This window comes from Lepisosteus oculatus, chromosome 15 (assembly GCF_040954835.1).
Source record: "Lepisosteus oculatus isolate fLepOcu1 chromosome 15, fLepOcu1.hap2, whole genome shotgun sequence".
Lineage (NCBI taxonomy): Eukaryota > Metazoa > Chordata > Actinopteri > Semionotiformes > Lepisosteidae > Lepisosteus > Lepisosteus oculatus.
This window is the reverse complement of record NC_090710.1, coordinates 24,533,810-24,556,342: the sequence shown is the minus strand read 5'-3', so window position 1 is coordinate 24,556,342 and position 22,533 is coordinate 24,533,810. Positions and strand designations below refer to the sequence as shown.

The 22,533-nt window shown below is 37.9% G+C and overlaps 1 protein-coding gene across 7 annotated transcripts in view; it reads left to right on the top strand.

The window, feature by feature from the left end:
- The first annotated feature begins 4,790 nt into the window (after window positions 1-4,790).
- Window positions 4,791-22,533, top strand: part of st6gal2a (ST6 beta-galactosamide alpha-2,6-sialyltranferase 2a) — a 43,330-nt gene continuing 25,587 nt past the window's right edge. For 2 of the 7 annotated variants that reach the window (XM_015364409.2, XM_015364407.2), the window contains exon 1: window positions 4,794-5,107. The gene's annotated coding sequence lies outside the window, so the exon portion shown is untranslated. Of the gene's footprint in view, window positions 5,108-5,209; window positions 5,307-22,533 lie in introns of those variants that run through there. The other 5 variants (XM_069178877.1, XM_069178875.1, XM_069178876.1 and 2 more) reach the window with 4 other exon arrangements.

Below are 22,533 nucleotides of genomic sequence, written 5' to 3'. Positions count from 1 at the left end.
TTTAAATTCTGATGAAAACCTATGACTTTTATTCCATCCAATTTTCTGAAAGCATTCAAGCTTTTAAATATATAATTAAATTGTAGTTTCCTTTTAAACAAATGCACCCTCTTGAAAAAAAAGCAACAGAAATATAAACACACTAGTTTAATGTTTAATTTTTTTTATAATAGAACACTATTTGTTCTTTATGATTTGTCAGTTAAGATATGCTGAGAACATAACCAGTACTCTATTATCAACACAACGGGAAAACAAGTTGGCTTCAGTGATTCTGCTTCAACAGGTTTGTATAAAGGAAACAGGAAACAAAACTTAAAAATGGGAATCATTTTAAATTGTATCTCAGTCCTCCCTTGATCTTAAAGAGACGTATTTCAATAGATCGTTCTGGACATTAGTGCATAAATTCAATCTTTACTACATACTGTCATTTAAAAATAATCCTTAAAGTCAAAGAAGAATGTAAAGTAAGAATCATGTGGGGTCTTTTCTGTAATTTCCAAAGATCACCTGAGAGTGTACAGTTTACTGTATGTAGTGCACTTTAAAATAAATATATTGCATTATGGCAGGGGCACAGGTATTAGTATTGTTTCCCTGCAGCATCGGGGCCCTGGATTCAATTCCTTTGGTGCTATTTGCGATGTTCATGTGGGTATCCTCCGAGTGCTCTGGTTTCTTCTTATAGTCCAAAGACATGCTGCTAGGTTAAATGGCCTCTGGGAAATTTGGCCCTGGTGTGAGTGTGTGCATGCTTGTGACTATGTGTGCCCTGTGGTGGACTGGTTGTCCAGTGTGTATCCTGACTGGTGCCTATTGCTTGTCAGAACAGGCTCCAGCTCCCCCTTGTACTGAATAAGGGTGGAAAATGGAGGAATGAATATTGCATTATGCATATACTGTATCTGCTCAATTCCTGTTTAAAATTATTTGTCATGTTTAATTTAATTAGTTTTGGTACACATCAATGGGGTATCAATGGGGTACATTTTTAGATTAATAAATGTCTAGTGAACATGCTGTCCACCACTCAGTTCATCTCCTGTTTTAAATACCTTGACATTTGAAAACGCCTCTGTAAACACTTCTATGTACAGTGGAAATAAGTGCATTTAAAGCACACATAAAGTAGAAATTTAAATCAAAATTCAACAATTAGTAACGGAAAGGGTTCCTTAAGCAGCAAGACTCAATTAGCTAACGACCTTTGAAGGAAGAGTTGGGATTAGTGAACAGAGCTCTCCACTCCAGGTAGCTCAGTGACCATTGTGGCCTTTGGGGCTCTCAGAGGTGGTGAGGATACAACTAAAAGCAAAGTTGGAGAATTTAAATTACAAATAAGAGGACACATTTGCAGTGCTATCCAGACTCAAAAAAGTCTAAAAAAGGAAAATGTCTTCATTTACCCGCAATTTACATAATGTTATATAGCATCTATAAACTTCAGTAATAAATATTAATGTCAAATGGAATAACTCATAGAAACGCTAGTGTGTCTGCATTCATAACATATAGTCACATGGCTACCACGTACTGTATGTAACTCAGTTGAGCTAGTCAGTCTTCAAAGTGTTTCAGGCATCTTGGCTTTACACCAAGTGTGGGTCATTGATCAGTTTTAGGTGATGGTCACAAAATGACAATACAAGGTATTTCAAAATCCATGTATTGTAACACAAAACAAGAAAGATAGATAGATACTTTATTGATCCCGTGAGGGAAATTGCAGTGCAACAGCAGCTTAACACAGACAACACAGCAACAGTGTAACGAATGATACAATAATAATAATACAATACATACAATACAATCAGTACAGTGAGAAGTGCACTAAGAAGAGTTACTCACAGTCCAGAACACACAAAGAACAAACCAGAACAGAACAGTTCACAAAAAAGTCATATTGCACAATAGGACTATAAATATAAATGTATTGCACAGGTCCCTGGCATATATTGCACAAAACGGTTGTAAACGGGAAAAGAAAAAGAACAGATGTATCAGTTTACTGTTCAGTCCAGAAACATGTCACTGTCAATGTTGCCTCTGCCCAGACGCAAGGTGGATGCGTTGTACAGTTTTATGGCAGAAGGCAAGAATGACCTCCTGTAGCGCTCCCTGTCACACCGTGGTTGAATCAGTCTATTGCTGAATGTGCTCTTCATTTCTACATGCATGTCATAGAGGGGATGGGAGATGTTGTCCATGTTGGCTTCTAGTTTGGACACCATTCTCCTCTCAGCCACTACCTCCAAGGGGTCCAGGTCAGACCCAATGACAGAACTTGCTCTCCTGATGAGCTTGTTCAGCCTGTTAGAATCCACTGCTCTTATCCCAGAGCCCCAGCATACCACAGCGTAGAAAATGGCGCTCGCCACCACTGACTGATAGAACACATGTAGCATCTTACTACACATATTGAAGGACCTGAGCCTCCTCAAGAAGTAAAGTCGGCTCTGACCCTTCTTGTAAATGCCCTCGATGTTCTTAGACCATTCCAGTCTATCGTTGATGTGCACTCCCAGGTACTTGTAAGAGTCCACCATCTCCACGCCACTCCCATGGATGTAGACAGGAGTAGGTTTGAGCTTTTTCCTCCTGAAATCTACCACCAGTTCCTTCGTCTTTGTTACATTCAATTGCAGGTGGTTCTCCCTACACCACTCCACAAAGCTGCTAACCAGTCCTCTGTACTCTTCCTCCTGCCCACCCTTGATACATCCCACAATTGCAGAGTCATCTGGAACTTCTGCAGGTGGCATGACTTTGAGTTGTATTTAAAGTCCGAGGTATAGAGGGTGAAGAGGAACGGAGAAAGAACCGTCCCCTGAGGAGCCCCTGTGTTACTTACTGTACTACCTGTTCAGACACACAGTTCTGAAGTCTCACAGACTGTGGTTTGCCTGTCAGGTAGTCAGTGATCCACAAGATCATGGAGGCATCGACTTGCATCTCCTCCAGCTTCCTCCTTAGAAGTAAGGGCTGGATAGTTTTGAAGGGACTGGAGATGTTGAAAAACATAATCCTTACGGTGTTGCCAGCCTCGTCCAGGTGTTAGTAGGCCCTTTGCAGCATGTAGATGATTGCACCCTCCACACCAACACTGGGCTGGTAGGCGAACTGTAGGGTGTCCAGTGATGAGCTAACCAGGGGTCTCAGGTGCAATAAGACCAGCCTCTCCAGTGTCTTCATGACGTGAGAAGTCAGTGCAACTGGTCTGTAGTCATTGAGGATGGAGGGGCGCCCTTTCTTTGTTACCGGGACCAGGCATGATGTCTTCCAGAGTACAGGGACTTTCTCCAAGTGCAGGCTCAGGTTGAACAGTCGCTGGAGCACTCCGCTCAGCTGATCAGCACAAGCCCTCAGAACTCTGGGACAGATGCTATCTGGTCCTGTGGCCTTACCCTGGTGCAGCCTCTTCAGCTCCCTCTTCACCTGGTCAGCTGTGATGGTCAGCCTGGCCTGGGGGACGGTGCTCATAGCGCCTTCAGTTCTGGAGGTGTTAATGGCGGAGGTGTTGGAGAGTGGCAGCTGGGGGGATGGGGGGGTGAGTAGCTGTCGGGGGTTCTAGCTGTAGGCGGCCATGTTTGTGGGGGGATGGAGGAGGTGTTGGGCAGTTGCAGCTGTGAAGGGTTAGGGAGCGTGTGGCTGTGGGGGGATGGGTGTTGAGCCACAGATAGCCCTGAATCAAACCTGTTAAAAAACTGGTTCAACTCATTGGCCATCATCAGGTTCCCCTCTGTTGCACCCCCAGCCTGTTTGAAGCCAGTGATCTCTCTCATGCTGCTCCATACGTCCCTTACCTTGATCCTCCTGTAGGCGTCCTTGCTCACTCTTAACTTCTGCTTTAGTTCCCTCTGTACACGCTTGACCTCTTCCTTATCCCCGCTCCTAAAGGTGATGAATCTATGCAATACTGCACTGTGGAAGTTATTTATACTCCCTTTTCTATCTGCTTTACACCAGATTTTTCTTAATCTATCAAAGACAAATCCAACCCTGTCTAGGGAAAACCTTCATATATCAAGATTCTCATTAAACCGTTGATTTGTAAAGCCTTGGAACAATTTCATTGTGATCAATTAAACCAGTGATATATAAACCTCAGTAATTATCTGGGACCAAAATCCGAGTACCTTTCGGCCTTCCATAATCAGAAATCTCTTAATTGAAATGATGGCTTGAATAATGCCGATCTGTATGAACAGACGACCCATAAAATTACCATGGTTGAAACATGAGATGGAGATACCCCTGTTCTTTAGCATCTTGTGGAACAGTTATGTATGAGAGACAAATACATACAAGTTATTGTAACCCGGTCCAATTTTCTGTTAATTCGATCTCTAGTGGAGAAATTAAGTAAATTTAAATTAGCCATGTGCAAAATTTTAAAATTTAAAAAACTGACAGTAACCTAATAAAACTATCTTTAAATTTGCTACTGCACAACAGAAAAAAACACCGCGTAAGATATAAACGGCGCACCAAGTGTTTAAAAATTCCTTTAAGATTTTAATTCTTGTTGTATCATTCCCTGAGATAAAAAGGAAAACAAATTGAAACGGACGAAGAAAGTCAAGGATCACTTCGTTTTATCTAACAGTAGTTATAATAACGCAGCAAACGTAGTCTTTCCATAGCTTTTTTTACCCTTCAATTTGCATAACAAAATAAAAAGAGTGCCATTCAAATTATCGTTCCAATCAATAGCGACAAATACCAGCTGATCATTTATTACACAAATTCAGACAAGCAAGGAAATGATCCAGGAAGTTGCCCTGGATTTTTCCCCCCACTGTCGGCCTACAGTCGCCTTTCTTTAAAACTACAGCCTTGATAGAAATGCCAGCTATTATGCAGTGGTAACGAGCTCAGGCTTTGCAGTCTTACTCCAGCTGTCCCCGCCTACTTTTCAGGACGGGTTGAAATGGAAGGTTAAAAAACTAACAATGACTGTCGGCATTGTGCTACATCGGTGGTTTTTGTGGTGCGATTTTTGGAGAAGCAAAAGCATGTATTCTGTGCAGTGTTTGTAAAACAAATACAACCAAAAACAATGCATCTTTGTTTCTGCAACCCGTAAGGGGCGGTTTTTGTACAGGTAAGTCTTTGTAACATAAGATTTTTACAAGCTGCATTCATTTTAAAAAAGAAGGTATTGCGATGCATTCAATTATTCGTGCGGTAAGCAAACAATAGATACGTGTCTGGGGTGCTATTATTTGGTGGAACCGTTACTTGATTCTCAAATAATTCCGAATTATTTTGTAGGAATCGTGGAAATTTTAGAAACTGCTTTGGTAAGTGGCACATATTTTTATTTGAAAGACTTAAGATGAATGTGTGTACTACATTGGAGAGTAATATTTATTTTACAGTCAAAACTGATACCTAGCTAGCTGAGGATATTACAAACCAAAACGTATCAAAATACATCATCATTATCTTTCGTGTTTGAAGCCGCGCGTGGTGAACTAGAGCTAAATAGAATATCGCTTGACGTGATTATTTAGCGTATATTATGTTTAATTCTTCAGGTGTAGATTACACCGTCTACAACTATTGTGCCTTTCTTAATATTGTATTAACAAAAGTATTTTTTCAGTATTCTTGTTTCGAATGAACATTTTTTCGTATTTCCTTCATGTTCTTGTGTAAATGCTCATGGATTCATTAAGTCATTAAAACGTGTAGTAAGTAGGACATTTCGCAGCTGAATTGATCTCATTTTCAATAACTTGGTCTAGTATAAAAAATAGTAAATACAGCAGTCGTACAGACATCTATAGAGATGTAGACCAAAGGATTGGATTGGTCAGTTATCAGAAATCTCTTTATTCCTGAAAAGGGGTTTCCAGACTGCCACGGCTCTTATCTTCAATTGTTTGATTTACGGGAATTAAATACCATTTTCTAGGATTAGTAAATGTTCAGTAAGATAACTATCACACAGAAGGACAGTTTTATCCATTTGTTTAATTTTCATATTTGTGCAATAAAGTATTACTGTATTGTAATTCAGTCCTTTTTTGTTATGGGCAATTTTATAATATGAGGTACAGGACAAATGCCAACAAAAGTTTCGTTTCTTGCCGCCAAATATGTGCGTTTAGTTAGGCTTTCAAATGTCTCCTTAACATCCACTGTGTGTTTCTGAAGAGGATTGCCAGGTGTGCCAGTCCTGCTCCATGATCCATGTCATCATCTGGCTGTTCTGTCTTTGTGCACATTGTCTATGCACATTCCATATACACGAATTGTCTGTGTGCACAGGGTCATTTTGTGCTGAGCTGTAAAGTCATGTTTTGTGAATGCAGGATCAACACTAACAGGCAGTATTAACGTGTCTTGTTCTTGGCAGTAGTACAGTAGGATACTGCACTGAAAGAGCTGATGTGCTTTTCCTGTTTTTGAGCACATACTAGTCCAGCTAAAACTCTGAAAAGTCAGCCTCCTAGTAGTCTGTTTTCCAGAATGGCATGTGAACAGTAGCATACTTTTTGATACCACTTTTTGAAGGGTGAGCATACTACACACAGTCAGGTGTCTAGGGTGGAGTCAAACCCAGGATTCTGGGATTGTGATGCCACAATGCTCAAGTTCAAGTTCAGGTTTATTGTCATTACACTCATATACATGGTATATGGTATAACGAAATGCTATTTAGCTAGCTCTCGGTCATAAGTAGTACAAAGAGAAAAAACAACAACAACAATACAATTGTGTAGCAAAAGAAAGACAGAGACAACAGGCAATGTGCAAAACAACAAAAAGGTAATAGGTTATGTGCAAAGATATGCATCAACAGAATAAAAATAAAGGGATAGGAATTATGGGGAGTGAGCTTTTGACATGTATGGTAGAGGTAGATTTTCAATGTGTGTTTGGGTTTTTGGAAAGAAAGAAAGGAATATGGCACTGTGAGGTTCAGATCATAGGTGAGAGGTGAGAGTGAGAGAGGCTGGGAGTTTAACAGTTTAACAGTGCGGGGGTAAAAACTGTCTCTGAGTCTGTAGTCCAGGCCCGAATGCTCCGGTACCGTTTTCCAGATGGTAGCAGATCATAAAGTCTGTAGCTGGGGTGTGTGTGGGATCTTCGATTATGCTTAGAGCTTTCCTCGAGCACCGTCTGTCATAAATGTCCTGTATAGATGGGAGGGTAACCCCAGTGATGGACTGGGCAGTTTTCACCACCCGCTGTAGGGCTTTGCGGTCAGCAGCACTGCAGTTGCCATACCACACTGTGATGCAACCTGTCGGTATGCTTTCTGTAGTGCATCTGTAAAAGTTAGTAAGGGTCTGGGGACATATCTTAGCCTTCTTCAACCGTCTTAGGAAGTACAGGCGCTGTTGCGCTTTCTTGATCAGACGGGTGGTGTTGAGAGACCATGTGAGGTCCTCGGTGATATGGACACCAAGAATTTAAAGTTACTGACCCTTTCCACTTCAGTCCCGTTGATGTGGATAGGGGCATGTCCAGTTTGCAGTTTCCTGAAATCAACGATCAGCTCCTTGGTTTTGCTGACGTTGAGGGTGAGGTTGTTGTCATCACACCATGTTGAGGGTGACGTTGAGGGTGAGGTTGTTGTCATCACACCATGTTGTAAGGAGATTGACCTCCTCCCTGTAGGCCCTCTCATCATTGTCTGTGATCAGACCTACAACTGTGGTGTCATCGGCAAACTTGATGATGGAGTTGGTGTTGTGTTTGGCCTTACAGTCGTGGGTATAGAGGGAGTAGAGCAATGGACTAAGCACACACCCCTGGGGGACCCCAGTGTTCAGAGTTAGTGTGCCGTAGATGTGGTTTCCAAGCCTGTCAGCCTGAGGTCTGCCTGTCAGAAAGTCCCGAATCCAGTTGCAGAGGGTGGTGTTGAGACCCAGTGCACTGAGTTTTTTTGACTAGTTTCTCTGGGATGATAGTGTTAAAAGCTGAGCTGAAGTCGATGAATAGTAGTCTTGTGTATGTGTTCTTTTTGTCCAGATGGGATAGGGCCGTGTGTGTGGCAATGGAGATTGCGTCATCTGTGGATCTGTTGGACCGGTAATGCTAACCACCACATCACTACAGTGACCGTCTATGTAGCACATATATCCTTAAAGAAGAACTCTGTGATAAACATGCTGCAACTATTGATTTTTACTTTTTCTCCACTGTTCTTTAGAGAATGTCGGAGTTCACAATATGACAACAGTGTGATAACTGCCTTACAGCCGGCAAAAGAAAACAATCTAATTAGGTTTTGCAAAAGGTAGATTAACTCGTTTTTATGTGCAATGAAACATTATAATCATGATTTTGGAAAACAAAAATGTAATGTGAAGCCACTTTCATATTCCTAAAGTAGTACAGTACTTTAGATATTGTATGTTTTTTTAAAGTAAAATAATATATCGGAACATAGAAAATAATATTAATATAATCTTATTCTATTATTAATATAGATAATACTAATAAAATATAATACGTGAGATTTCAAAACTTAATTTAAAAGTTGAGTGAATGGAATGTCTGATGCTCCTTTACCTTTTTATAAATTATTTGTAATGGCAGTGTGTTGCAGCCCAAATGTCAGATCTATTTTTCCCTACAAAGTTTGTACTTGAATACATTGCTTAACATGTAGGTGCTGACAAAGAAGAACAGCCTTTTTTGCACAAAGTGTTTGATATTTGGGTATTCTGTGTTTGGAACCATGTTCTAGGGATTATGAACACCTAACTCCAGTTCAGGCCGCATTTGTCTGACAATTTCACTCTCCAGTTTTATGGTGTTCAGTATACCTACATCTGCAATAACAGATGGGAGATAAAGCAGACATGTAGAACAGGTTCTCGGTGAAGATGAAACGGCATTGCAAGTCTGTGATCTATCATCTATCATGTTCTCGAATATAGACTCATACCCTGCCCTCATTACTTCCAGTATCTTTACTGATTAGGTGTAATTTAAGTGTTTTAACAGTTAGGATCTTTTAAGATGGCCGTGGGTTTTCGGAAGCTGTCGGGTAAAAACAGTGCCATGATGTTGTTTTGAATTGCCATCATGGTGGTGTAGCATGTTACCAGGAAGTTTGTTTTAAACTGAAGTACTGACAATAAATGTCAGTTATAAATGCTAGCTCAATTACTCACTTTGGATTCTTTGACTGTACCGTCCTCCTTCCTTGGTTTTTAACGAATTTTGAAATCTAAGAAATGAGACTCAAAAATCACTTGGGTACTTTGCTGTGTGACACCCATCTAACCATGCTGTGCATCACCAGGTCTCCGTACTCTGTACATATTGTACTCATCCGCTACTGCTCACAACTTATGTAGTTGGTAGTGGTGAATTTGGGTGTATTTCTTTTTTTCTACTCGGACCGATGAGTCCTTTCCTTGCATGTGTGTAGCGCCATCAGTGCATACAGATGCCATCTTGGACCAGCTCCAGTGAATTACTCAAAAAACATTCAGTATACTATTCAAAATATTTTCCCCTCTGGTCTGACCTTTTAATGGTATCTAATATAATAATTCCCCCTGGAACAAATATTTATTTGGGAATGAAATCCAAAAGTGTAACTGTGCAATGTCACACACATCTGTCCAGTGGTATGCTAAAGCAGAGCACAGCTGAGATATGCTCTGGCACCTGTTGCCAAACATTTGCAATAATTCATCTCCACCTTTCTCATGGTTGTATTAAATCTGTAGTCCTTTTATTTGCTTAAGGTTTGCATTGTTTGTTTCTTACTTTTGTTTCGTCATGCACCAAAAGTATATTTTAATAATATGTTTAATTAAAGTATCTTTTAATAATTTTAATAAGCTTTCTTGTATCTAGCTAAAATCTGCAGGATCTGATGTGAAGCTTCTGTTAATCTCTCATTTACAGACCTAGACATATGAAGCAATATTTGCACAGGGTGAGATGCTGGAATTTATTTTTCCATAGGTAACTACCAGCTGGGTATTAATCATTAAAACTGGCATCTGTTTTTCTGTAATAGGGTTCATGTCTGCCTCACTTAAAAGCAGAATATTTCTGGTCACAAATTAAAGTTGTTTAGTACCAGGTATGTTCAACACAAGGAAAAAAGCACCCATCCATTTTTCTTGAAGATGTATTTTGCTTGCAAAGCACACACCATTCATTTCTCATTGGGCTGTGCTTTTGTATTGGCATGTGCAACGCTGCTTCCTCAGGCCTTTTGGTTTTCAATATTCTTTCTTTTTCACTGTTTGATTGTTGGATTAAAAACTAATCTTATTTTATTCTTCCCTTTACGATAGCATCCCTTTTGTCTCTGACAAATGCTGCTACACGTCTTTGTGGTTATCAAAGGTTGTGAAAGCCTACCTCTTTGAATAGGCAACTGCTGGTGTCGTTTTTACTTTTGTGCTTCGTGCTGGAATGCTTCTTTGAAACCATTGGCACCGTTTGACTTAATTAATAGCATATCATAATGGGATGGTTTTGCGTTTGTGTGTTGTTAGGATTCCTGTGTTAGAGGCCACATGTTTAACTACTATACTACCAGTGGCTCTCAGGCCTTGCAATGAGGAATCATCCTCTCTGTAGTACTGTCCTTTGGATAAAGGTTAGTGTTACATGGTTATGAAAGATTCCATATCAGTGTTTGAAAGAGTAAGTAGCCCAGATGTCCTGACTAAATTGCACTCTAGACCTGCTTACTCTGACCTACTCAGTGTTCCCCTTAATTCAATTGGAGAAGTTATTTCTAATTTGTCCACCCAGTTTGCTAAATAGTGGTTTGCTGGTGCATAAAAGCTGCCACATGTTACCCAGGTTCTTGCTGTAACATGTGGCAGCTGTGGGTGACTTTGGTATCCTTCTGTATGTAAAGCACTTTGAGGTCATTTAGGATGAAACTTGTTCTATAAATTGCAATTCTGTATTATAATCAATAGTGACTACTAGGTCAGAAATGATGCCATAACCCCGAAAGGCATACCTTGAAAGATATCAGTTATATAAGACCACCCATTCACGTTTTCACTTGTATCTTCACCTTTTTTACACAAGGACTTAAACGTTATTATTCTAAATGCAGAAAAGAACATGGCTAAAATACCTGTTAAGTTACATGGGGTGTTGGGTGCTGTACATACAATATTTATTACAAAGCAAGAACAAAAATAAGATGCAACAAGTCTCTTAAACATGAGACTAAATCCTGTTAGTCACTTGATCTAAATTTGGAAGGAAACATGAGAGAAGAGATGTTGTTTTCATTACACGAACCTGCATAAGAAATCTGTGCAGGTAATGTTTACATTTGAAACCCCAGGTAATTTTATACAGTAATGTGACTGTGAAGAATTGTTTAAAGATACTATGGTCAAATCATAAATGGTGTTATAAATGTTGCCACTATTTGTTTAAGAAAATAACCTGCTGTTGTTCTCTGCATGTAGGAAAGCCCAAGCCTGCATGTGATCTGGTTTTATTTCTTTTTGGGCGAACTTCTTCAAATGCAAAATGTGAAATCAAGCAATAAGTTGCCAGCTGGTTAGATATTAAAGCTTAACTAAAATTAAATCTTGTTACTTATGAGTTTGCTTTTCATAGTCAAGCAGGGGATTTAAAAGTGAAGCCTTGGAACTCTAAACAGCTATCCAGTTGGATAACACTTTTCAAAAAGGTGAAGTTGTTTTAAATAGAAAAAATTGTTTTGATTGTTTTATTATGCAAAAATGTTCTTTGTACTAATTATTGATACAATAATTATGTATTGTACAATATTTGAACAGTAGATAATATTTCAAGACCAAACTCAAGGGTTGCTTCAGGACATTTTCTTTTTCATGTAACTGTACCAGTACCTTTGCTTTTGTGCTGTAAATCTTAGGTTATACAGCTGGAAATAAATTATGAATTGAAATAGATTCAATTTCAGTTGACAAGAATTCAGATTTAGTTTTAGCAGTTTGAAATAATTTAAAAGGAAATATTTATTTAATTCACACTTAATGTATATATCACATATTAGGTAGGATATTTTGTATGAGATTATTTTTCTCTATTTTCAGTTCATTTAAAGTTTATTATTCAAAAATCTGTTTTAATATCTTGAAATCTATGTATATTAAAATGATTGTCCATCATAATGATTGGAATTGCAGAAATAACTGAAAAAATTGTTGTCAATATAAATGTTTGCAGTATACTCTGAATGAAGTTCTTAGGTGGGATTTGTTGTGCTCCATTTTGTGTTTGGTGTCTATTTGCTGTTGTATTTTCTTTCAGTTTAATGTTGACTAATAATATTAGGGATAAAGTACATATAAAAATTCCATGCAGAAGAAAAATGTTATCTAGGAAATCTAAACAATAATATTGACATATACATGGTATCCCTGTGAATTAAGCCATTCCCATAATATTACAATGGGGGAAAAAACCTCAATTTCATACAGTATCTCTTTACAAGGGGGATCTTGTACAAGTTTTGAATGTGAAGCAGAAAACCCATGTATTCCTTTGGATCTTTTAACCATGAACTTCAGCACTACACTACCGTACAGAGATTAAAAAAACTGGATTAGATACGACTAGGTTAGGAGATGTTTGAGAATAAGATCAAAAGTGAAATAAGTCATTATGGCTTTGCAGGATAATACAATTATTGCACATGAACATCTTTAATGGCATTTAACAAAAATCATATTTTCTATAAAATCATTTCTCCTTTCCATATTTGTATTTGGTTGTACCATTTTCCCTATACCTAGCAGTCTTTTTTTTGTGACTAAAATGAAAATTGTACTGTAAAACAAGACAAAATGAATGACATAAAACAAATAATTCTGAAATAACTTAAATATGCCACATCATACTTTGAGTAATTAAACAAGTATGATGTATAACTGTGCGCTTTGTGGGTTTAGTGTACAGTGTTCACCCTAGTTTTGTGTGAGGGAACTTTTTTATATTTTTCATGGTATTTTTAGTTGAATGTTGCTTTGGTTGATTTTGATTCCCACTTTCTTGAAATTTTAGCCAATGATAGTTTCTCTATGAATTATGAGACAAGTTACAAATTAAATGATTGAATCTCACATTTGTAACTCTAGAAAGCTCTGTACACCAATAGTTTAATTTTACTGCTGAACAGGGTGTCTAATGTAAATCTATAATAAATTATAGGGAAGAGCAGAATCGATAAGCACATGCAGATTTAAAATGTACTACTTCATTTTTCTTTGCATGAGGTTGTGTTTTCTCCAAATTCTTTTTTATGAAGAATGTATCCTTCTCTTGATGGTTATTGGCTGCAGAGTTCTAGTGCATGTTTTTTTGCTTAAGTAGATAGCTGCGTCAGCATGCGTAGGCTGCAAAGGAGCAGGTAAAGGTATATTCCATGCCAAAAGGAGAAGAAACAGCTTTTCTGCTGTGGAGCTTTCTTCAAAGTATGTCTTGTTATCTCCACGCCCAAAATTGTTTATTTTTCTTTGAGCATGGAATAAATCTTTAACTGTTTTTTTGAGGGGGGTTTGCTACTCATTTCCAGCTTGATCCAGGACTTTTTATGTAAATACCTGATTTATCTTCCCCCAAAAAACATAGAAAACTAGAAACGGTATTAAATGCTTAAATTCAAGTCCTTATCCATTGACATTAAACACTGTGAGTGAATTATGAGTAAACGAATGGAAAACTTGATGAAGATTGAATGAGTTTGGTGTTTTCGAACGGGTATTAAAGAGCAATTAGCAGGAAGGGATACGCATGTCCAAGGAAGTGATGACTTATTACAGGCATAACAAGTGTTGCTACAATATGAGAGGTACAAATCAGAAACAGGTTGTGAAGCCTTCACACAGAAAGTGGTGAAGCCTGCGATATTTCCAGTTAACCCATTTTCTAAGATATGTAGTAAGGTAATTTTAGGTTTAAATAGATACTTTATTAATCCGGTGAGGGAAATCGCAGTGCAACAGCAGCCTGGCACAGTCAAACAGTACAGTGTAACTTAATAATACAGTTAGTGAGCAATAAAAATGGAGTATAGAGAATTGCACGCAGTACAGAATACACAAAAACAAACCAGAATGTACAGTACACAAGAAGATGTATTGCACATTATCCGCAAGCATATATTGCACACCAGTTGTAAAGAAACAAATGGCTTTTAGATGTCTTCACATTTCAGCACTTGGTAACCATTTTGTTGGTAGAATGCTTACCAAGCTGGAGTTAAGTGGCCAAAGAGTCATTGAATAGGAGCAGTTTCCATTAAAGTCCATGTTTTGTGGACAGTTGATGAGCTGCTATGGGTGGGGAAATTACCACATTATAAAAGGTGCAGGTTTGAAGCAGTTTTGGATCTTCATGAAATGTGCATAGTATTGAATCAACTGGTATAATAGTTCTTAAGAAAGAAAGCTGTGTGAGTTATCTGAATGGCATACTAGTTGCCATTTTGGTGTATGCAACATCAAGAATGTATTGGACCTTAATTGCGTGCTCATGAGAATGATACTTAGATTTATTTTGTGTAGATGGAAAGTTATGGCCAGACTTGGAGATAAATAGTCTAGAAAGGTTTTTATTCTGATCTTTCTCTTGCCATGAAAATACTTCCAGGAACTAGTCAACTTCTCTAAGCCAGCTTCTCAGGAATGTTTCTGTGACGGGGGTTCTAATAAAGGGATCTCCTTGCATTCCATACCCAAATTAGGCCACCATAAATTTTGTCTGTCCTGACACCACCAGCCTCAAAATGCTGCTACCTCTGACTGCTTTTTACAGAGGAATGTACTTCTGTGCTCAAACCCCAACTGAACACTGAATTGTACGTGTTAGAAATCTGTGATAAGACTGGAATAACCAACGAAAGTGCCATTTGGATTGTTATACTTGGTATTGCTGCAATCTGTCTCTATCCAGAATGACACATTTTAAAAGCTGTTGCAATGTTTTTTGTGCTGCTCTCTATGGGTCTGGCAAGTTGACAAAATAATCTAGTGATTGTGACTGGCACCCTGCATGCCAAACCAATCTAGGTTGAGCTATACTTTGACACTTTTTTTATGGGCGTCTGATGTCTGTATGCCAATTCTTTGTAGTCAATTCCACATTTTTTAGTGCAGCATGTGCAGGGCAGCAGGGAGCAAGGCCTAATTTACTATATTAACTATCCATCAATAGCAAGCATCAGGCGCAAGGTGGGGTACGTCCTGGAGAGGACACTAGTCCATCGCAGGACACCCAGACACAGACATCCACATACTCACACAGGTCCTTTAGACGGAGGGAGGAAAGTGGAGCACCTGCAGGAAAGCCATGTGAACAGGGGAAGAACATACAAGGTCAATGCAGTTAGCAGCCCAGGTGGGGAATTGAACTTTTCTGTATAAGTACAGTATATAGTTGAGATACACTTCAGGTTGAGACTGAAGTGCTTGCCTTGCTAATGATATTACGGATCAGGTAAACAATGATAATGTGCCAAACCATTTCTTGGATTCCATTTGTGTTCAATGGAAAGTTTGGTGGAAAATGCAAAACCTACTGTCTGATGTAAAAACACTTTATAACCTCCAGATGGTTTTAATTCAGTTACTTCTCAAAAACGGTGATCTGGACTACCATTCCATCTACTGTTGGTGTATAGCATGAATATTGTTTTTTTTAAACGATGTGACATTAATTTAAAAATTGACTATAAATATTGAATATGTTGTATGGCTGTAGTTTTGTTGGTATCCTGTATTGTTAACAGCAAAAGAAAAGCTTGTGTTATTTGTGTGATCATCTTCAGAGATGCAACCTGTGGATATTACCAGCTAAACAATCAGAATGTGTATACAACTTTTGGAAAAGAACTTTAGCAGAAATACATTTTCTGTCTGAGTGAGACTTCACATAAAACAGAATTTTGTCCCAGACTTCATTGGCAACTAGAGAAGCTTTGTGATGAAATCCCCAAATCTTAATGATCTCTGAAATAATACGGAACATATTTGTCGACATAACTGTGTATACATGGTAGCAGCTGCAAATTTCAACATTTGGCCAGATTTCATGTGTGCATTAAGGAGGATCTGCCTTAAGGAAACTGCTAAACGACAGAGCTCTTCCATTTACCTGAGTCAAGTACACATCCTCTTGGCAGTTTACAGCAGGCAATGACAGAACAAACATCAACATGTATCCATCAAATTTTATCAGGGCAGCGCTGATTAGTTTTTTTTGTTACATTTAATGTTCATGTTTTAACATTCAAGAATTCAGTTTTTACCAAATGTTTAAGTTTCATAATGTTTGAATTCATTAAAGTAACTTAAAAAGTAATATTTGTGTTGGCTTTTGAGCATTTATGAATATTGATTGGTAATCCCAAAACTGAGAAACCAGAGAGCAAAACACTCAGCTGTAGTCCCTCAGTCCTGATGTTTGAAGTGTAATGTGAAAAAAGAATTAGTGTAGAATGACCGTGAGAAATTCATGTACAGACAGGCCAGCAACAAGCTCACCCAGTGGGGTGGGGCCTGTCTGCTACACAGTTTGTGTGTACCACACCACCTTTACATTTACTCTTGTAGTTTAATTGCCTAATTATATTAATGTGTTAACAAAAATGTATCTTGCGTACTCTGAATCCATTTGCATAACCCATTAATTGTTCTGGTTGGTTGATTCCTTGTAGCCAATGAAGTACTTTGTACATTCAAACTATCCCTACATTGATCAACCATTTTTAAACAGGAGTTAGTGTTACAAGCTGCCCATAAATAGATGATAAAATGGTGGCCATCTTGTTTTGTGCAGAAACCTCAATTTTCCTTGTATTTATTCATTCAGTACTATAATTATTCATATAAAGTGAAGATGTTTTGGATAATTCCGTCACAATTACAACCATTTGTGGGAATAAAAATAATTGTAGCAACTTTCTGTGTTTAGATTGGTTTGAAATTTTGACTGGGTTTTTAAAATACTGGTTTTGCCCCCATATTGGCTGGCACAAAGTATTTTTGTTGATGCAATTTGTCAGTGTTCAGTTATTGCATTATGAGTCAGTGAAAGTGTTTGCTGTTATGTATTTGCAGTTTTAGTCCTGATTTAAATGTTTCTCCAAACACCGTGTCATGTCTCGACTGTACCCAGACTGAATACTGCACACAGAATTCTGGCAAGAGAAATATTCAAGAACATCTGAAATTATAATACCATTGCACTGCCTTAATGCAAATACTCACACAAGCTTGATATCAGGTTCAGTTACAGTGTATCATATAATATAGCTAATATATACATTAACCTTGAAACAGTTTTCAGCAATTGAATCCCTGCTATATTAGTCTTTCTACAGCAGATATTAGAATTTTGACTTTATTTTCTTATTGGGGGCAGTAGTGAACAGCATTGTGGCTTTGCAGTGCTGGAGACGTGGGTTAAATTCCAGATGTGTTCTGCTATCTGTGTGGAGATGGTGTTTTTCTTGTGTTATCACTGGTGTCTGCTGGGTCCTCTGGTTTCCTTCCTCAAGACATATTGGTAGGTGAATTGGCTTCTTCGACAGTTGGCTCTAGTGTGGGTGTTGGTGTGTGTGTTTGTGTTTCTGTGTGCCCTGCGATGGGCTGGCATTTCATCCAGGGTATATCCTGCCTTGTTCCCTTAGGCTCTGGCTCCCACCAACCCTGTATTGGATAAAGCGATTAGAAAATGGATGGAAATAATGGGGAGTATCTGTACTTCATAGGTCAGTGATAATGTGGCAGTTGTCATATTTTCAGGGAAGTGGAGTTCAGTGGTCACATTGAAATCTTGTTTAATAAGGAGGCAAGTTTTCTATGTTTAATATACAGTATTATTTTTCCTTACATTTTTACCTACAGCAATCATTCACACTAGGCACTTTGCCCTTCAACAGAATGTGCTGCATCACCTGCAGATATCTGTCCAATACCACACGCATTCACTGCCCCTCTGGACAATTCTGTATCACCCAGTTGACATTATATATTTCCAGCAACTTTATTTACTGTATCTCATGCAAACATGCCCTAGTCATTTACATTGGTGAGACAGGAGGAAGACTGGCAGATCATTTCAGGGAGGATCAAAGATCTCTCTAAACCCATAGTTCCTCACCTAGCTTCATCTCTAATGGCCACTATGTTTCTGTTCGCTCTATCTGCATCCTCACAGAGGGGTTTCAGAACTGCTCTTGCAGAAAAACATCCAAACCCAGAATAATTCTTAAATTTCGATCACACCTTCCCCCTTCTCACAATAACAGACTAATTTTCTTTTAAATCCTCTGTATTCATTTGCAGATTTCAGCTTTCCACACCTCCTGTTCTCCCTCATTCTTACCTGCTACATGCCCATTTCCCCTCTGGTCCCTGCCCCTTCTCACCTACTCTCTTTTGTTCTCCCTGCCTTTTTATTTATTTGCTACTTTCCCTCTCCATCACACCTTACACAGGCTCCAAAGTCGAAATGTAGTGTTTTTTTCTTTTTTTACCATTGATGATGGTTCATCTATTAAAATGGTTTGAGTTGTAAAGTCTGTGATACAATATAATTGAGGAAATAAAAGCATATTGAGCATTGGGATGGCACAGGCATAACACAGTTTTTGTAAAAAGACCTCCAGACAAGTTGCTGAAAAGTGGACTGTAAACTTAAACCTGGATTGATTAAAAAAGAAAACAAATTATTCAATCAGCTACAGATGTCTCAAGGCAGTCAGAATATTTGACCCAAAACAAGTACATAGTTTGGATATGGTTATACCATTATTTTTGTTTCAGGATTTGAATTATTAATGTTAATCTGAAATGGACAAATATACTACTGAAAATAAAAGAGCAGTGGAATGAAGCTGAACTATTTATTTTCCAACTCAACATAAAAGTGGAAAGGTCAGTTGTTATCAAATACATGGATGTTGTGAAAGAGGTATTTACAGTATCTGTTTACACAGAAACAGCATTCTGTGAAAGAACAGGTAAAACACCTTTCTAATTAAAAAACAAATGTAAAACACTGGATACTTTCTTTCACTGAACTGTAAGACACATTTGTGTCCTCCATGTAAACTGATATTTCTTTTTTTACATTCTTATAGAGGCTACTACAGTTTAATGTTATGACATCTGTTTTCTGATTTCTGTTTTTCACCTCTTCAAAGAAAGCTGTTCTTTTGATATTAAGTACATGTTTCTGATGATCACTAATTTATTGCCAAATTGTCTGTAGTACTGTTGAAACAGATGTGTGAATAGCCGTTTACATTGCTGTTAATCTGCTTGCTTACACACACAAGTTGTATGTAATTCCCGAATGACTAATTGAGATGAAAGATAAACTTAGAAGAATGCTGAACTCTAGGTGTTGGAAGACTAAAAGCGCAGGTTAGAAAATTTGAAAAAAATTATATCTACAGTATATGCTATCTTCACTCTCTAATGTAGACATTAAATATTTTTAATATAATTTCCACTATATGCAAATTATAAATTTGTCATCTTTAAGCAACATTCTTCTTTCTGTTGTGGCCTTGATGAAGAGCTGATTTTATGAAGATGTTGTCAGATTAGAAGATTGGAGAGTGAGACTAAGCTCTAAAAATACAGTAGTTTCCTGGGAGCTGTACTGTTGGAACCCTTTGTTTCCTTTGGCGTTGACTGTTACATTGCTCTTCATATTGGCGTTAGAGGGGCTCTTATGTCTAAAGAAGTGGGTACAGACCATTTAATATCTCCATGTCTTCCTTCTATGTGTTATAATTGGGGCGGAGCGGTGGCTCTGTGGCTAAGGATCTGCCCCTGTGGCTAGAAGGTTGCGGTTAAAATCCTGCAGCTGGCAGAGAAATCCTACTCTGTTGGCTCCTGAGCAAGGCCCTTAACCTCAACTGCTCCAGGGGTGCAGTACAATGGCAGACCCTGCGCTCTGACCCCAGGCTCTCTCCCCGTCTGTGTGTCTCATGGAGAGCAAGCTGGGGTATGCGAAAAGATCATTTCTAATGCAAGAAATTGTAAAGGGTTAATAAAGTGATGTTATCATGTTGTTGTTGTTGTTGTTGTTGTTGTTATAACAGTAGCTTTCTATCTTCTTTGGAACTGTTTGCAAAACATGTTGTAAACAGCAAGATATACCCTGGGTATAAAATAAGAGTTCCACAGCTATGGTTTCACAGTTTCTGAAATCATTTTTAGATGATGACTGCTGATTCTTTATTGGAGTGCTGGTGCCACTTCAGCTATTGCAAAACCTGCTAACTGTTGTCCAGATAGGTCTTCACTTACATCATGCTTCCTGAGAGTGAATAGAAATTAAATCAGCAGTGCTCCTGTCTCTGCCTGATGCATTACACTGTTATGTGATTAATTACATTTGTATTGGGTGATTCTGCTCCAGGGGTGATAACTAACTGAAAGCATGGATGAAGGAATTGAGACACAAAGGAATTTTCCTGGTACAGTCTGATATAATTCTGGGCTAGTATAAACAAATTTAACAAATATTCCAAACAAAAACAATGCATCATTGTTTTTTTCAGATGAACGACTGATAATGCATTTTCTATGTAGGGTTTTCTAAGCCAGGGTGGTCCAGGGTGCCGACTGGTGTGTCTCCTGTTTGCATTCCAACTCAGCTTGTTTCTGCCTTAATTGAAACTTAATTGGAGCTCTTCAGGTGCTACTCCTGTAAAGAGACCAAGAAACTATGCAGACAGACTATCTTCCAAGACCAGACCTGGACCACCCTGCTCTAAACTTCAGAGAAAAAAAATGACACTGTAGTATCTTGATGCCAGGATTTCTTTATTGAACATATAAAGAAAAATGTTCATTGGCAAGTTAAAACCTTTTGGTTTTTGTGGAAAGGAACATTTGTTTTTTTTGCTATGAAGACATACTGTAGATAATATTAAATCCGTATGTTTTAGCATGGTCAGATGGGCATCATTTCAGCCTGAAAGAAAAGATTTTTTGGTTTCAAGAAAAAGTATTCATAGATGCTGTGACCTGAATATAACTACATATATATCAATCACACTTATTTCATAGACAGAAAGGGCAAGTAACAAATCTGTACCTTTTAAGAAACGGTATTGTATGCAAGAAACTAAGATACAGAAGGTGTTACAGGGAACAGTAGAAATTTGTCCACCAAGTGAACATAACAAAGTGGCACCACCTGCCTCTTTCTTTTGAATTAGCTTCTTGAGCAAAATAAGAACAGTTTAAATAAAACAGTGCATTCATAGTTCACTTACAGTTATAAATTCCACAAAAAGATAGCATATAAGTGATTTATTATAATAAATATTTTTACTTACTCCTATAGGTATAAAGGTAGCTATATAAGGTTTTAAACAATCAAGAGCACAGAATCTGAGATCAAATTTATAAATGCAATATTTTGCTATGTAGTGACAAGCAACTGTTTTTGCCTTGTGTTGATCATAGCCCACATGTTCCCACATAAACCTTTTCATCAAGTCATCTTTTTCCTTTATCTAAGTCCTTAATGCAATCCCACAATACATTTTTAGCAATTGATCCAATTAACTTGATACCATTTTCTAAACTTTTAAAATAGATCTGTTAATGTTGTTAAGTGTGATGGCTTAGTATTAGGTGTATGTTGTACATGGGGAGCAATGGAGTGCCTGAAACTGGGACGGGTGTGTTGGTCTGTATACAGGGAATGTGTGTGTAGATTGATATCCCAGATGTCTGCAAATACCACAGCAGTGGCAAAACAACTCTGGAATGAATCTAAAGCAGGGGTCCCAACTCTACCCCTGGAAGGCTGCATTTCTCATGTGTATATCTCAATAAATGAGCAACACCTGAAGAATTGGGGAAATCTGTGAAAATGCTGCAATTAAGTCAACAACCCATTTGATGCGATATATAATTGTAGTTTTGCAATGGCAACATGTGGGACTGTAGCCCCATATGATAGGGTCACCATTACCTTTAAAGCGCTTTGAGTGGAGTTCCCAGAAAAGCGCTACATAAGTGTAAGCAATTATTAATTATAATTTATTATTATTATTATTATTATTATTATTATTATTATTATTATTATTATTATAATTATTTGGGGAGTTTCTATAGTATTAATGCACTATGACAGAAGCTAATTCACGAGATGTTAACTTGATTTTTATTAAATAAAAACTAAATTTTAGACTAAGCAGTTGTAAAATCCTTAATATATGAAATGATATAAGCAGTTTGTGTTTGCTTGATATGAAAATTTTGCAGTTAAATTTCTTCAGAACATATCCTTGGCTGCATTTTACTTTGACGGGCTTAATAGGTTTCGATGTGAGTGAATTCTTTCTTTTTGTGGTCTGTTTTAGGAAGATTTCCCCTTGTTGCAAAGTCTCATCATCCCTATACAGTTTTGTTTTGATTTCTCTGTAGTATATATAGAACATATAATCCTGCTAGATGTACAGTAGACACCATCATAATTATGCTTGTGATTTGTTCCGGTAGTCTATTTATAGTATTTTCGCAATGTAGTTAAGATAGGGTTGAGACG